This window comes from Lathyrus oleraceus, chromosome 4, assembly GCF_024323335.1.
Source record: "Lathyrus oleraceus cultivar Zhongwan6 chromosome 4, CAAS_Psat_ZW6_1.0, whole genome shotgun sequence".
Classification (NCBI taxonomy): Eukaryota; Viridiplantae; Streptophyta; class Magnoliopsida; order Fabales; family Fabaceae; genus Lathyrus; species Lathyrus oleraceus.
Genome location: NC_066582.1, coordinates 295,783,085 through 295,799,437, shown reverse-complemented (window position 1 = coordinate 295,799,437; position 16,353 = coordinate 295,783,085).

Here is a 16,353-nt window from a genome sequence, read left to right as displayed (position 1 = left end):
GAGACTTATAATCTCACTAACTAGAATGCTATTCCTTTTTTGTCACAAATTTAGCGCTATGTTAAGCAATCGTAATTGGACTTATGTAGAAGTCACAACTATTTGAGGCCGAGCAATATAATTTTGGTGTTAATGCATGTTAGAGACATAGTATAATTGACTATGCTCATGAAACATACCACACACAAAAAGAATATACAAAAGAGGTGGCCTAATCTCATCCATCCTCATTTTAATTTTTCAATCAACTAGCTTTACAACTTTGAGATATCATAGGCCAAATGAGATGAATCCATAAAGAAGGGGAATGAGATGAAGAGGGAGGGGAATGGATCAAAACTCAAATTGGTCAAAGGAGGACTTTTACCAAATTAATATCATCCATTCATTTTGGGAGATGGAATGTACATTCCATCAATCCCCTAAATCTAATGATATTAACTTGACAAAGTCAAATCAACCTTGACCAAGGCTCAACAACAAGAGTCAAACATAAACAAGTCATCACAATTAGTTAACAAAATTATTTGGCATTTATTCAAATTAAAAATATTAAAATAAGGCATTTAAATTAAATATGGTTTATCAAATTCCTAAAATCTCATCAAAACACTAAACAAATGGCCATGAGATTTATCATAGGTCAAACAAGGTCAAAGGATCTTGGAGAAAAAATTTCAGAATTTTTAAAGACTTAAAAGCATTTTTAAACAATTAAAAACAATTGCAAAATCAATTAAATCATGAAAAATATTAATAATGATCCAAAAAATAATTTTAATTCAGAATATGAAAGAAGAAATTATTTGAAATTTTTTGGTGAAACTGTCATATTTTTTGGATCAATATTAAAATTAATATGAATTAATGAAAATCAAAGGAATAAAAATTAAAATCAAAAAATCAAAAAAATGTGGACCACTTGATCTTCCTCATTAATTGAGGTGGCAGATCAAGTGGTTGAGCGCACGCGTTCTATGATGCGCCTGAGTCAAACATCCACACGCTTGGTAATCGATATGTACGCTCATGATTAAAACATTTTGAATCCATCTAATGGCTTTGGATCGTGCCACATCACTGCCGGAGCAAAGCGCCGGTCGTCTTCTCAGGCGACCTTGGTCAGACTGGTCCTTTCATCACCAAATCATAAATGAAAAAAGGAGGACATGATCTGAAAGAAAAAATGGCGTAGAGCACGAATCTGACCTCAATTTTAACTAACTTCACATATATAGAAAGATATGAGGAGTTGAATTTTGAGGTGTGTCAACTGAGTTGCTTCGATTTGACCTCTAAGAAACTCAATCTTCTTGCCTACATTGGTAGGACTTCAGACAACCAAAGATCCAAGAGAATTGAGTGAAATTGAGAGAGAATCGAAGAGATGAAATTTCCTGGAAAATACCTTCAATGCAGGTCTGGATTTAATTGTTCTTACTTTGGCTCGTGCTTGATCTTGCTCAGTATGCTTGCAGAAGTAGATTAGAATGCACAAAAGGTCTTGGATCCCTGGAGTTTTGAATCTCAAAACAATGAGAATCAAACTCAATTTCTAATGGAAATTCTCAGGATTATCCTCTCAAATGGAAGGGTTACATATTTAGGATCAAAGTTGGCGCAAATGTGTGTTGATTTCTGAGCATATGGAGCTCTATTTATAGTTGGATCATGTGATATTTGCACCTTACAAATGAGTTTCCAAAATTGGCAATGAGTGATGCATGTGTGAATGGGCGTGTACAGGCCCATGAGATCATTCCTTTAGGTCCATAATTGAGTGTGAGTAAGTCTGAAATCAACTTGGAATGCAAGGCAAATGTATATGGAAACTTGAAGTTTGATCTTTGCCAAATGATGATGCAATGTTCAAGCCATGCGCAGCCCATTCAAACCTTGTCCAAAGTGGTTGAATTTGGACTTTTTGGAAAGGTTAGATCAAGAGGAACAACTTTCACGTTCAACACTTTTCCATTTGAAGCTTTTATCATGATGAATTTTGATGTGGAAGTTGGGAAGTTTCAACATATCAAAATTTTTTCTAAGTGTCAAGCCATATATCTCAATATTCCACCTTGCTTAACTTTTTATGTGAGCTTCAAATGAGAAACGTGTATTCATCAAACTTGTAGCTCGTTCAAATAACTTCAAAATGGTCACCAATTTAATGTCATTTGGATTTGGGATGATAGAGTTATGCATTTTTGAAGTTTGGAAAAATCACTTGTTCAATGGTATAGGTCAAAAGTGACCTATAATGTAACCTCATATCACATGCTCATAAAAGTTGAGTTAGCTCTCACTCCAAACATCAAAGTAGAATTAGACATCTTGAATTTTATTTTTCAACTTGGAAATCTTTCATCTTATAAAAATTGAGCAAGTTATGGCCTTGGGAAGTTGACTTTCAAATTAGGGTTTAGACAAAATGACCTATAATGTTTCAACATAGAAAATGATTTTCCAAGCAAAACTAGCTCTAGGTCTCAACATGAAAGTTGTTTGTAATGTCATTTAGAGTAACTTTTATCTTGGAATCATTTTCATATGGTGAAAATGGTAGGAGATAGGATCTAGGGAGACCCAGTTTTGATCAGATGAATTCATCTGGCCAACCACCATCCACCAACTTGCTAACCTTCAATTCTTTGGACTTTCTTGGCTCATGGTAGATCATATGTCCTTTGATAAATTTGATCAAATGGAAAGATAGCTTGTTGGAGAAGTTACTCAAGATACCTAGTCAAACTAGGGTTTCCAAGACAAATCACCCTCAAACTCTTGAAGAAAACTTGATCAATATAACATGTAGGAATCAATGGAACTCATATATGATGCTCATAACCATTCTTGGATCAATTCATGGTTGTGCTCTTTGTCATGAGGGTCTCAAACCCTAGATATGAACTTGATAGATCAATGGTGATCATGCCCTACCTACAAAAGAGTTAGGCAAATGCAAAGACATATTTATGTATTTTGGTTAGTAAAATGATAATATACAAGTATGATACAATCACATAGTGCTTGGTGATCTCTCCTAAAACAAACCCAATGAAGGAGGGGTAAGGAGGATGCCAAGGTATGATCCCAATGCTAATGCTTATGATGAAATTTCATGAGGGATGTTAGGGTCAAAATTGGGGTCTTACAATATATAGCTTCAATACACTTTCTGGTGCATTATTACATAATTTGAAAACAGGAAGAAAGACAAAATGAGCATCTCGAGGAGGAAGCTCATCCGTGTATGCTCAAGGGTTTCCAAAATACCATGATTCGCGTCGGGCGCCGGCAATTGCTTCATTTTCGTTGATCCAAGGAATGATGAATGAAAAGGATTGGAGGGAGGGATGCCTCTTTCTTTAAAAAGTAATTTGTTAAGAACATGTTTACAACCGAACGCATCCGCTAATTGAAAGATTGACCTCCATTTTCGTTACTTTTCCGAGAGTGCAGTTTAAATGCACCCGATAAAATGAAGTTGTTGCTTTTGGAGAAACCAAGCATATCCCTCAGACACACCACCAAAATCTGAAAGAAACCACTATGAAGGAGTTACTGGTTCAAGAAACACAGAAAAGTTGTTAAAACCGCAGGATAAATTATTATTAATAAAAGAATACAAGGAACAGACAATTGAGGGATTTAAGCAGGAGGTGTCTTCATACCTTAGAAAATAAGTGCTCAATGTTTGAAAAGTCCTCTATCCGTAGGGATGTGCGGATAACATCCAAAGCTGCCTGTTTACAGTAAAAAATAAATCTGTCACAAGGAATTATTTTTGAATCAAAGAAAATTGTAACCTTATACTAATCAAGGCTAATTTTTACAGCATTAATGCGATTTTTACAGAACAACAAATCCATGATTTACAGCAGTGAAAACTCAGTGGGATAATATCAAATTTAGGGGACCACAAGTATTCAGTAGACACTACAGACAAACTCACCAATTTTTTCAGCGGGATACCTATAACGAATTGGTCCCCACGAAATCCAAAAGGATTTTTTCTCCCTAACGGAAAGATCCATCTCAGATATGCCAGCTCATGATTGCGAGGATTTCAGTTGGACTCTATAAATAGAGTCGCCTCAGTCATTGCAAAAAGAGATCCTACCGTAACTCTGCTAAAAAATCCCTAAGAACCTTTTCATTAAAGCTCAAGAATCCTCGGGTTTAAGCTAGAGTTTCACATTGAAACTCTAACCTAAATGAGCTCAAACCCGAAAACACAGTAAAAAGAAAAGAGAAGGAGGAAGCTTATCTGGAAACGGGAGAGAGAAAGCATCACCGACGGCTTACTTCCGGATGAGACCAACATAAATCACGCTGAAGGACCCTCGTCGTAGCTTCGAACACGTTTGGTTTGTTTCTTTTCAAGCTTCCTATTTATCCGTCTTGATCTCAATTACGTTATCCGGAAAGCTTTTGTTCTTCTGTTTGATTTTTGTTTGTTTGGTGTGGGTGAGTTTTGATCTGCCGGTTTAAGGGTTTTTTTGAGCAAAACAAGGTCGGATCTGTGTTCCCGGGCCAAAAATAGGGGGGGGGGGGGGTTAGTGTTTAGGTTTCTTTGTTGTGGTTGAGGTTTCTCCGGAGAAGAAGGTGGCGCCGCCACCGTTGGCCGGCAACCACCGTCTTCTCCGATAAGGTGTGAACGGAGAATATGGAGGGAGTTGCAGAGCAACTCTGAGTATTTTGAGAGGAGAGAGAAACGTTTTGAACAAATGAAATGTTTGATCCCTTTTTCGCTGGCTTTAGGCTTAAAGTTGTGGTCGTGCGGTGGTGACAAGTGTCTCCACCATTGGGACACTTGTCACCGGGTCTATGATTGGGTTCCTCGGTAGCATGCACGAAGGTCCACATCATTATGGTCCTCCAACGAATCATGGCTTTTGGTTCGGGTTTTGACTAGGCTAGGTCTTGAGATCGTGCGGTCACGGTTTAGGGACTTTTAGGTCAGTTTCCTTCATGTGGATCATGGAAAGCCATTTCTGGAGGTGGGCCTCCAGTCCGGGCCCAATATGTCTCCTTTGATCTCAGCACCCCCATTTTCGGATGGGGGACTTTTTTTGTTGTGTATTTTGATTGGGCCTGAGGAAGGCCCATCTCCTTTCAAAATTGCTTTGTTTTTTTTATTATATATGACTTATCTTTTTATGCAAATTAAGTAGACATTTTAGGTTATATAATTAATTAATATTTGATCAAGTAATTAAAGTCTATTTTGATTGTTTGTGTAATTAATCCTTTTCATTTCTTTTAATTATTGTTATTTAACTTATCCTAGTGGTTGTTTGTTCATAGGATTTATTTATATTGCATTTGCTCGATTAATTTATTCGTACCGATTATTTAAAAATTATTTTCTTCAAGGATGTACGGTTGGTAATTAATCCAAGCATTATAATCGCACTAAACCACTTACTTCTCGACTCAATGTCGAGCCCATTTCCCGAATACCCTTGTAAGTCGATTGCTTTTAAGCATCGCCGTCGACCACACATAGCTTGCTCTTGGGATTTGTTACAATGAGGCCTATTTGATTTTTTTAATCGAGTAGATGAGTGATCCACTAATAAAAATCCAGTTTATCTATAAACACCAATTCAAACCTTGGTCCAACACTAATTTTTTTTCTCATAAACATAACAAATTCTAATAAATTCAAGATTCAACATATTTAATTAATACATTTTAAAGAAAAATATAATAATTGATCTTTGAATGAAAAGGATAATAGTAAGCGTCCGCTTCACTATCTCTCGATTATTCAAATAATTGGCATTTGCCATATTGCGCGAATCTTCATCATTCAATTAAAACCCTAAAACTCCATAAAGTTTAAATCACTTTCTCCAAATTAATTATAAATTCTAAAAGATTTATTTTAATAATTAATCTTTGAATGAAAAGGAGAATAGTAAGCGTCCACTTCACTATCTCCCGATTATTCGAATAATTGGCGTTCGCCACATTGCTCGAATTCTCGTCATTCAATTAAAACCCTAAAAACTTACAAATACAAATCATCTTCCTAAATTAATGTAATACTCAAAAAATATATTTAATTTTAAACTTGGGATGGAAAAAGAATATAGGAAGCGTCCACTTCACCATTTCTCAATCACTCGAACAATTGGCGTACGCCATATTGCTCGAATTCTTGTCATCCAATTAAAACCTTAAATCATACAAATTCAAAATTATTTTCCTATATTAAATATAACTTCTATAAAAAAAATTATTTTTATAAATTACATTTCAGATGATAAAAGAATGGGAGGCGTTCGCCTCACCATCTCTCGAATAATTGAATGATTGGCGCTCGCAATATTGCTCGATTTTTCCGTCTACCGATTAAAACACACTAAATAGACTTGGATAAAGGAATGAGTGCCACACGCCTTATTATTCCTTGAATAAGCAAGAGGGAGGCTCACGCCTCACTACCGTGCATATTTGATTTCCACAAACATGCTTTCAATAATAAGTTAAAACGAAAAAAGGAGTAGAAGGCGTTCGCCTTAGTATTCCTTGAAAGAATTGAATGATTGGTGTGCACCGCATTGCTCAATCTTTTGTCGTTCTTCTCAAAATACCAAACATATTAAACCTAATTTCTCTCCCCCGTGCGACCAACAACTTAAAATTCTTTTCAAAAAGAACATTGTTTAATCCTTTCTAACGTGCACAACAAACTAGTGCTTAAGCCTCCGCCGAGAGTAGACAAGGCAACATTTAGCCTTTAGAACGCGATCTAAACAATCATTCATTAAAATACACCAACCAGCTGTAGTTCCCCGAACTAAGAATGCTCTGATTTCCTTATTGCACCATAAGGATACGTATGCACGAGATTGCGAGATCTTGGCTAGCACACTAATAAAAAACCTCTCTTTTCCCCCTTTCTGAGGTTTCCATCCATTTCTATTTTCAATATTTTTACCACTCGAAGAAAACAAACAACAATTAACTAACATTCAAATCGCAAATTAAACTAAAAGGTTCCCGTTGAGTACAACATACGTGAGGGGTCCTTTCCCCTGCATAATCGACTCTTGAACCCGAATATGGTTGCGATGACCATTATTCTATTTTTCAAAGGTTTTATCGATATTTTCCTATTCCTCCAATGGAATAAATAAAGTTCGGTGGCGACTCTGTTTGAACTAATTTTTTTCGCGACCATCGCGAGGAATCGAATTTTTCGAGATGCGACACCTTGCGCGCCAACTTTGCCTCCATACTTGAAACTCTCATATTTGAAAGGAAAACCTGAGAATTTTCATTTGAAAATTGAGTTTGAATCTCACTGTTTGACACAAAAGGCATAACATTCTAGTTAGTGAGATTGTAAGTCTCCCCTCTTTCATGGTATTGTGTGGAAACTTGGCCTTTTTTCCTTCCTTTGGAAGATGTCTTGGTTCAAGGATCCATGCTTGTGATAAGTGGGTTGAGTGTTCTCCAAAGAATGACTTAAAAAATCAAAAGCAATACTAACCTCTAACTCATTAACAACTAACATTTAATTTCAAGTCATTTACTTTTTGCACTTTATTTTTAAGCCTTATTCATTTGCCGTTATTCATACCATTCTAATTGTTTATGTTAATGTCATTTTCACTTTGTCCACTTGGACCATATTTTGTGATATATTTTATTTGTGTTTGTTTGTGTGGTCTTTGACCATTAATGTACATAATAAGAACAAAAACCCTAAAAAACTTCTTGTGTGGACTATTAGTTTGATCTGAGACTATTGGACTTAGAATGTAGGCAACACTCCCTATGCAAAGGACTTGGCCAATGCCAACTTTCATGTAACCAAGTGCTTGTATTTGAAACTTCATCTGATACATCATTGAAGATCCATTTGAGTTCATCTGCAACATGATCATTGGGAAGCTGTTACTTTGAACCTCTGACTTATGATATCTTGAAATCCATCCGCTACATGGGCAAATTGGAAGAAGATCATGGAGTTGCTAAGCTTGGACGTGGCTATATTTATTTGATGCCTTGCTCTTCAAGTTGATATTTTGTGTATTGTTTGTTGCTTGATTCTAATGTACAAGGGAATTCTGGGTTTCTATTGACATTCTTGTCTATTGGATTGCTACCCATTTGGTAAGATCTTTTCAACTCTAAACTTTTAATTTTGTGCATAGGATTAGTCTCTTCATCTCCTCCCCATTTCTTTAATTTCAAAATCTCTCCATCCTTTTAAAATCTTCTTTGATTGTGATTGTTTTTCTAAACTTAGACCATATTGCAAATTATAAACTTTGGCCTTAGGCCATTGCATTTTCAAACTTCTTTTCTTAATCAAAATTTGTAAATAGACTTAACTATACTTGACTTAAAATTTTCAAAATCCAAAAAGATATAACTCATTCAAACCATTTTTAGGCCTTTGTGCCTTTCAAACCTATTTTTTGTTAAAAGCAATGCATCCACTTTGAAATTTATACCATGAACTATGAGGTTTTGATCCCTCATTTTCATGTTGGTACGTAGGCACAAGTTCAAAGGTCTTGTCAAACACAAAAATATAATTAATGAATTATTTTCTCATCCCCCCATTCTATTTGCTTGCAAACATCATTTGTACAAAAACACATATGCACACAAGAAAGGGTTCCCTATGAGTACCTAGGACATTTTGGGTGCTAACACCTTCCCTCTGTATAACCAATCCCCTTACCTGTAATCTCTGGCATTTTATTAGTTTTGATTTGAAAACTTCTTATTTATGGGTTTTGTTTGTACTTTTCCCTTTTTCCTTGGAAATAATAAAAGCGCGGTGGCGACTCTTGTTATTTGATGTCTTGCTTATCCATAGTTTGATGATCATGAATTTACCGCTATACCGAGCAATAGAAATTTTGGTGTTCATGCATGTTAGAGATATGGTATAACGAACCATACTCCTAAAACATACCACACAAAAAAAATGATCAAAGGATAGACCTAATCTCATCCATACTTGTATTGGTTCATCTAAAATGAAGTTATTAATGAACCAATTAGCTTTAGGATATTGAGATGTCATTGGTCAATGGAAGGAATATGATAGAATGGGATTGAAGATGAAGAGGGAGGGAAGATGAGACAAACACAAATTGGTCATGGGAAGAATTTTATCAAATTAAAATCTTTCATTCATTTTGGGAGATGAAATGTACATTTCATCAATCCCCTAAATCCAATGATTTTAATTCAAAAAAAGTCAAATCAACCTTGACCAAGGCCCAAACACATAGTCAAATTTCACAAGTCAATAAAAATGGCTCAACACAATTTCCACACAATTAATCAATAAAAAATCAAATTAAAATGCATTTAAATAAAATTATGTTTGATCAAAAACCTAAAACCTCTTCAAAACACCAAATAAATGGCCAAGAGATTTATCATAGGTCAAACAAGGTCAAAGGACCTTGGACAAAAAAGTTCATAATTTTTGAAAAGTCAGAAGTATTTTTAAGCAATTAAAAATATGCTCAAAAATAATTAATTCATGAAAAACATCAAAATTAATCCAAACAATAATTTTAATTCAGAAAATGAAAGAGAAAAATATTTGAATTTTTTTGGTGAAAGTCCCATATATTTTTGGATCAAAAATAAAATTAATATGAATTAATTAAAAATAAACAATTAAATAAAATATTCAAAAATTCAAAAAAGGAGAGCCATCTGATCTCCCTCATTAATTAAGGTGGCAAATCAGATGGATGAAAACGCGCCTTCCACATGTTCCCAAGTCAATGCGTGTACACACATGGTAATTAGAAGCAACACATGAGATTAAGACAAATCAAATGGATCCTATGGCTGAGATGAATGACAACACATCACCGGAGCTAGGGTTTCGGTCTTCTTCTCCGGTAGACCTCACCGGACTGGTCCACCATCAACCATCACCAAAATGAAAAAGCAAGACATGGATTTAAAGAAAAAATGCTCAGGAGCTCGAATCTGGCCTCAATTTTGTCCAATTTCAAGTATATAAAAAAATACATGTATTTGAATTTTGAGGATCATGAACTGAGTTACTTCAATTTGACCTCAAAGCAACTCAATCTTCTTGCCTACTTTGATAGGACTTCAGACAACCAAAAATCACAAAGAATTATGAATAATTGAGAGAGAATCGAATAGATGAAGTTTATGAAAAATCACCTTTGAGTTGATCCAATTCCACATGATCTTGATCTAGATTTGATTGTTTTCTCTTCCTCTTGCTTGCAGAAGTCTATTGAGATGAAAAGGGAAGTGAATTTCTGGAGTTTGAACTTCCAAATAGAAGATGAAGTTCAAGCTCGATTTCAAGAGAAATCTTCATAAATTCTATGGCAGTGGGGGTTTGAATCAATCTAGCAAAGCTTGGGCAAGGTGTTGATGATGATTCTGAAGCCTTGAGCTTGTTTAAATAGGCAATGCACTTGATATTTGCACCACTTGAAATTTGGCCAATTTTAGAAACTTCTTTGCATGGGTGAATGGGTAATGATTTGGGCCTTAGGGATGATGCAATCCACTTCCAATTTGTGTGCAAAGTGTACTAAATCCATCATGTGGAAGCATGCAAAAAAGTTTAATCATTTGAATTCAAATTTTGCGAAAACACTTCCCATAATGAAGGCATGCGCAAGTCCTTCAATTTTGATCCAAATGAGATGATCCTGGAGTTTTTGGAAAGGTGAGATCAAGGGGAGAAACTTTCATGTTGAACACGTTTTCAAGCTTGGATCATGATAAATTTTGAGGTGGAAGTTTGGGAAATCAAACATATTTGAAAATTTTCTAAGTCCCAAGTCAAATGTTCACTTCTTCCACCTTGAATAACATTTTCTATGGACTTAAAATGAGAATATGTAAGACCCTAATTTTGACCCTAAGATCCCTCATGGCATCATGTTATTGCACAAGTGCATTGCCTCAAGGATCATAGCATGTTTGGCTCCTTAACCCTAGGGTTAGGACTTGTTTGAGTGTTTTGAGGTCACCGAGCATGCTTGTATTGTATATTATTGCTTTTCTTATTTGATTACTAACCAAAAGCACAAAAATATGTCACTAACGTTTTTTATTTTGAAGCTCAAGTGATCATGTGCTCCACAATGCTCCTAAGAGGCTCCTAAGCCCAATGCAATGGCTAGATGAAGATGAGAAAAAACATGAAAATGGTCCACAAAGTTCCTAATCATCATATATGTCTCCCAAGTATCTAAATTTTCCAATTTGATCAAGATAACCCAAAGGGCTTGAAGATTGTTTCCCTCAAGGAAACCCTAATTTCACCGTGCTTTGATTGTGCCTTGCCCATGAAGCAATCTCAACCTCTGAACAAATTTAATCAAGGGAAGTTCTTTAATTTATCATTTTATGCATATATGAGCCTATTTGAGGCCCCTCAATCATTTATTCATCAAGATTGGAAGTTTAACTTTGAAAAGTTGACCAGTCAAGTCATCTGACTAAGCTGAGATTAAATGAGCTATAGTTTTTGATGTGTTTGTAAAATGAAGATGACCCCAAAATAAAAAATGTTCCTAAGAACAATATGCACAACTTTCATGTTAATCAAAAATCCATTTTAAGCTTGGAAGATCATCATTAATTTCAAATAATTATAGGTCATTTTGACCGAAACCCTAATTTTGGGTCAATTTGCCAAGGGCATAACTTCCTTAATTGTTATGATTTTGAGGTGAGACCAAAGGCATTGGAAATCTTGAGATGTATAATTCAAATTTTATGTTGGACAAAACTTCATAATACTAAAATAAATACATGTGATATTGCAAAACATTATAGGTCATCTTGGACCTAATTCATTGAATTTGAAAAAGTACCCAACATCAAATGCCCATAACTTTGTCATATAAAATCCAAATGATGCAAAATTTGAGTCTACATTTACTAACTTAAAAAGCTCTAAAACTTTGATATTGGAGATTTTCTCATTTGAAGCTTGTATCATGAGAACAGAGGGGTTTAACCAAGCTTGATTTTGGTTAACTTCTTGAAAGTGATTTGAATATGTTTTATACTTGAACTTTCCAAGCCAGTTTTCATCAATTTGCACATGCCAAATGATTTTTGGGAGATTCGAACCATTACTCATAATAGTCCTTGGGGTCTACCATTTGGGAGATTCGAATTTATTTTCATTTAGGTCCATTCTTGATATTTTATGTTGAAACTTGAATTGCAAGCATTTACCATCCAATGTGCACGACCAAATGCCTTTCACATGATCTTAGCAAGCTTTTTCAGCTATCCATGGGCCTCTCACACGTCCACAAAGGCCCATGCATTCAAAAGTTCAAATCCCATGCACATGAGCAAAGTGTGAACTCAACTGCAATCACCTATAAATAAACACCTCATGAGCTTCATTTCACAACCTTTAGGAGATCCCATTTGCTGCTGCACTGAAACACTCACCAAAGGAATCATTCATATTTTTTTTTCCAGATTTTCGAGCTTGAAATTCAGTAACATTAGCTGAGTTTTAAAGCCAGATTCCTTAGCCAATCATCTGCCATACATCCAGGGATCAAAGAGGAGCAAGAAGTTTAAAGAATTTGTGGCCAGAAACTCATCAATTTGAAGGTATTAACTCAAACTGTTTGGATCTGAAACTCTTAATTTAATGTAGTTTACTTGTGTTTCTGTGATTCTCTAAAGTCCTAATACTTGAGGCAAGCTTTTGATGCATTCAATTTTCCATTTCATGAACAATCCGTGTGGACACCATGATTTTCTCCTTCATCTTCCTCTCAATATAGGAAGCATGAAAGAAATCCAATGGTACAGTGATGATCTACATCACACGAGCTTCATTTCCATGTCCTTGTTTTTCATTTTCATTGAGATTCATTTCTCTGCAAATCTGGCCGGAGTTTGTGTGGTTGATTGGAGAAGATGGTGGTTTCCACCACCACCACCACCACATGTTCTGATCCTTGGCCCTTGGATCTCCCTTCCATGATCTAATCGTGTGCGTCCGTTTTAATTACTTCTTTTAATTCTTTGTGTTTCTCTGTTGACTTGAGTCCACCGTGTGTCATCAGATCCAAGCCGTGCCTTGTGCCACGTTAGTTAATGAATTTGGATCAGGTGGCTGAGCATTTTTCGCTTATTTCATTTTCTTTTTATTTTCTGTTAATTCATTTCATTTCCAATAATTCATTAAAAATTCATATGAAGTCAGAAAAATATGAGACCAACTCTAAAATTTTTCTTGAAAAATCTAGTTTCATATTATGATTTTTAATTATTTTTGTGACTTCATTTGATATTTTTTATGAATTACTTGGTTTTTAATGATTTTAATTCATTTTAAAATACTTTCTGACTTTTAAAAAGTACAAAAATATTTTCATAGCATCTATAGATCATGATAAGTCAATGAAAAATAGTCTCAACAATTTCTTGTTTGTTTTGAGATTATTTGAGATTTTAATTCATATTATGCTATTTATGGTTGTTTTTAATTACTTTCTGATGTTAAAAAATTTGTGAAAAAATTAGTGAAAGTGTGTTTGACTATGTTGAACCTATGAGAGTTTAATTGGACTTTTGAAATTGCTTTGAATTGAATTTGAGGTTCCATTTTGTTTGTTTATTTTTTATTTGTATTTTCTTTTAATTAAAAAAAAATACTAAAAAAATATTGTGGACTTCTTGACTTGTTATATTCATTTCTCTTCTGTTTGGTGTTGATTGAGGTTGAATTGATTCAACTTTGATCAAATTCATTGGATCTTGTGGTTTGAAAATCCTTAAGGATCATCACCTAGAAAGATGAATGAATTTGATCAAGGATGAGTTATCCCTTGATCAATTGGGATTGGTTGTTGACTTCTTTCCCCCCCTCCATTTCATCTTCATCTCTTTCTTTCCCTCAATGGCCAATGAGTTAAAGTCTTGAGGTTGGTCTTGACAAATAGAAGTTTAATCTTCTTTGATCCAAACCAAATTCAACTTGATCCATGATCAAGTGAGTTATTTTATGTCAAAGATAGGTTACTTCTTGGTCAAGCAAATAACCAAAAGTCAATACAAGGCCCTTCCCCTTTTATTTGGCATGGCAAGTTTATGGAGCTTGGCTTACTAGTCATGACCTCTAACTTGTGTTCTATGCCTATATTCTTATTGACCAACCTCAAATAGGTGTGACTACTACATTAGTCCACTTACGATTGCTTAACATAGCGCTACATTGTCTCATGACAAGCTAACATAACTCTACTATCTACTAAGTTTAATTTGAGCTTTTAAATTCTTGTCATTTACTTTTAATGTCATTTATTTCTTGCTCATTATTCATCTTGATTTTCATCTTTGCTCACTTGAGCCCATATTTTATGTTTATGTCATTTTTCTTTTGCTCATTTGAGCCCATTATTGTGTAAATATATTGCTATTTTGTGTTGTTTGTGTTTGTTTTGATGTGAACCAAAATACAAAAGGAGAAAGGACTTAGAATTAGTATTTACCCACGCTTAAAGGAGTTCAAGAGCAACTAGGCCTCATGCCTTTAGAATGCTAAAATTCAAAGTTGACCTCAAAGGACTTCTCCTCAAAACTTATTCTTTGTCCATTCCCTTTATTGTGTTGTGAGCTTTTTGATGTGTGCTTTTGTGTGATAGGGGTCCCATCTTAAGATTGTGAAAAGAGGACCATTTTCATGAGTAGCCAAGTCAAGAGCCAAGCCAAATGGAGATCCTAGGAGCTTGAATTCAAATTATTGATTGCTTGTTTTTGTGTGCTAAATCCAAAGGAAAGGAGCATCTTAAGTCATCCCTATGACTCCAAGAAAAGGAACTCTAAGAGTTATCTTTCCCCTCTTATCTTTGTATGCTTTAGGAATAGCCCTTCTCTCTTCTCCCCACTCTAACCAAGCCAAAAATCATTTTCAAAACTTTGACTTTATTTCAAATTAGAAACTAAGGCCTTAAGCCTTTGACTTTTTTCAAAACCATTTTTATAAATACTCATTGTAAATAAACTTTAATCCAACTTTGAATTCATTTTGTAAATAAATCTAACTTGTAAATATAACCCATTTCAAGTTGTTTTTGTGGTTCCAATGGCCACTTGTTAAAACCTTTTCAAAAACATTAGTCATAGGTTTGAGTTATCATAGTGGTTGATGTAAATCTCACCTCATCCTTAGTGTTGGATTATAAGCCTTCCATGCTTATTATAGGGTTAACCCCTCACTAGCATGTTGAAGCCTTCCTCACATGGTGGATTGTTGGTTTAGGTTGAGTTTTCTCCCTTTGATAACAAAAGACCTTAAGGATTTTGATTAAAATCAATTCACCAATATTTGAAATTTTTACCATGAACTACGAGGTTTTGATCCTCCTTTGTGATGGTACGTAGGCAATGGGTTCATCCATTCAAACAACAAAATTTGTAAATATAATTTATTCTCTTCTCATCCCTCCAATCTTTTTGCATAATTCTTTTCACACATATTTGCAAAAAGGGTTCCCTTAGAGTACTAAGGATGTTTTGGGTGCGTAAAACCTTCCCATTTCATAACCAACCCCCTTACCTAGATCTCTGACATTTTTATTCGTTTTTGATTTGAAAAACTTCTTACTTGGCTTTTGTTCGCTTTTTAGCCTTTCCTTTGGACAAATAAAAGTGCGGTGGCGACTCGAATTGTATGTTGACTTTTGGTTTAGTAAATAAATCTAAAGGTAACGAAAACCCCGCTACAGAAAAGTGACGACTCTGCTGGGGACGACACTTGCCCCGTGGGTTTACCCTACTTTTTGCTTGTATGTGTTGTATGTTTATATTTATTTGTGACATATTTTTGTTCAAATTTGGGATGAATGTATTGTTTGTAATGTATGAATTGCTTGATATATTAATTGCTTGTATGCTTGGTGGTTTCTTGTGAGATGAGTTCTATCCCCGAACTCGAGTGCATTTATGATAGGAGAATGGAGTAGTCTTGTTGACTTATGTGGAGTTATTCCTTAACAAGTTAACTTGCAAGTCCATTCACTTGGTAGAGGTCTTGTTGGGATCACTAATGTCACACGAGTAGTGGTTAGGCATTACTCTTTCCAATAGGAACCCTAGAAACCAAGGACCTTAGATACCTAACCCATCTTGGCCTATTTTAGGACGTAGTGCGAAGGTCGTTCAAGTGTAAGACTTGAGGTGATTATTACGCGATACTACACTCATAAGAGTCCCTCTTGAGAATATTTTTGGAAGACGAGTAGTCGTTTTATCCGATAATATCCGAAAGATGGGATGATGACTATGGGAACCTGTTAGAACATGATCGTCAGGTTTAACCATAGTACA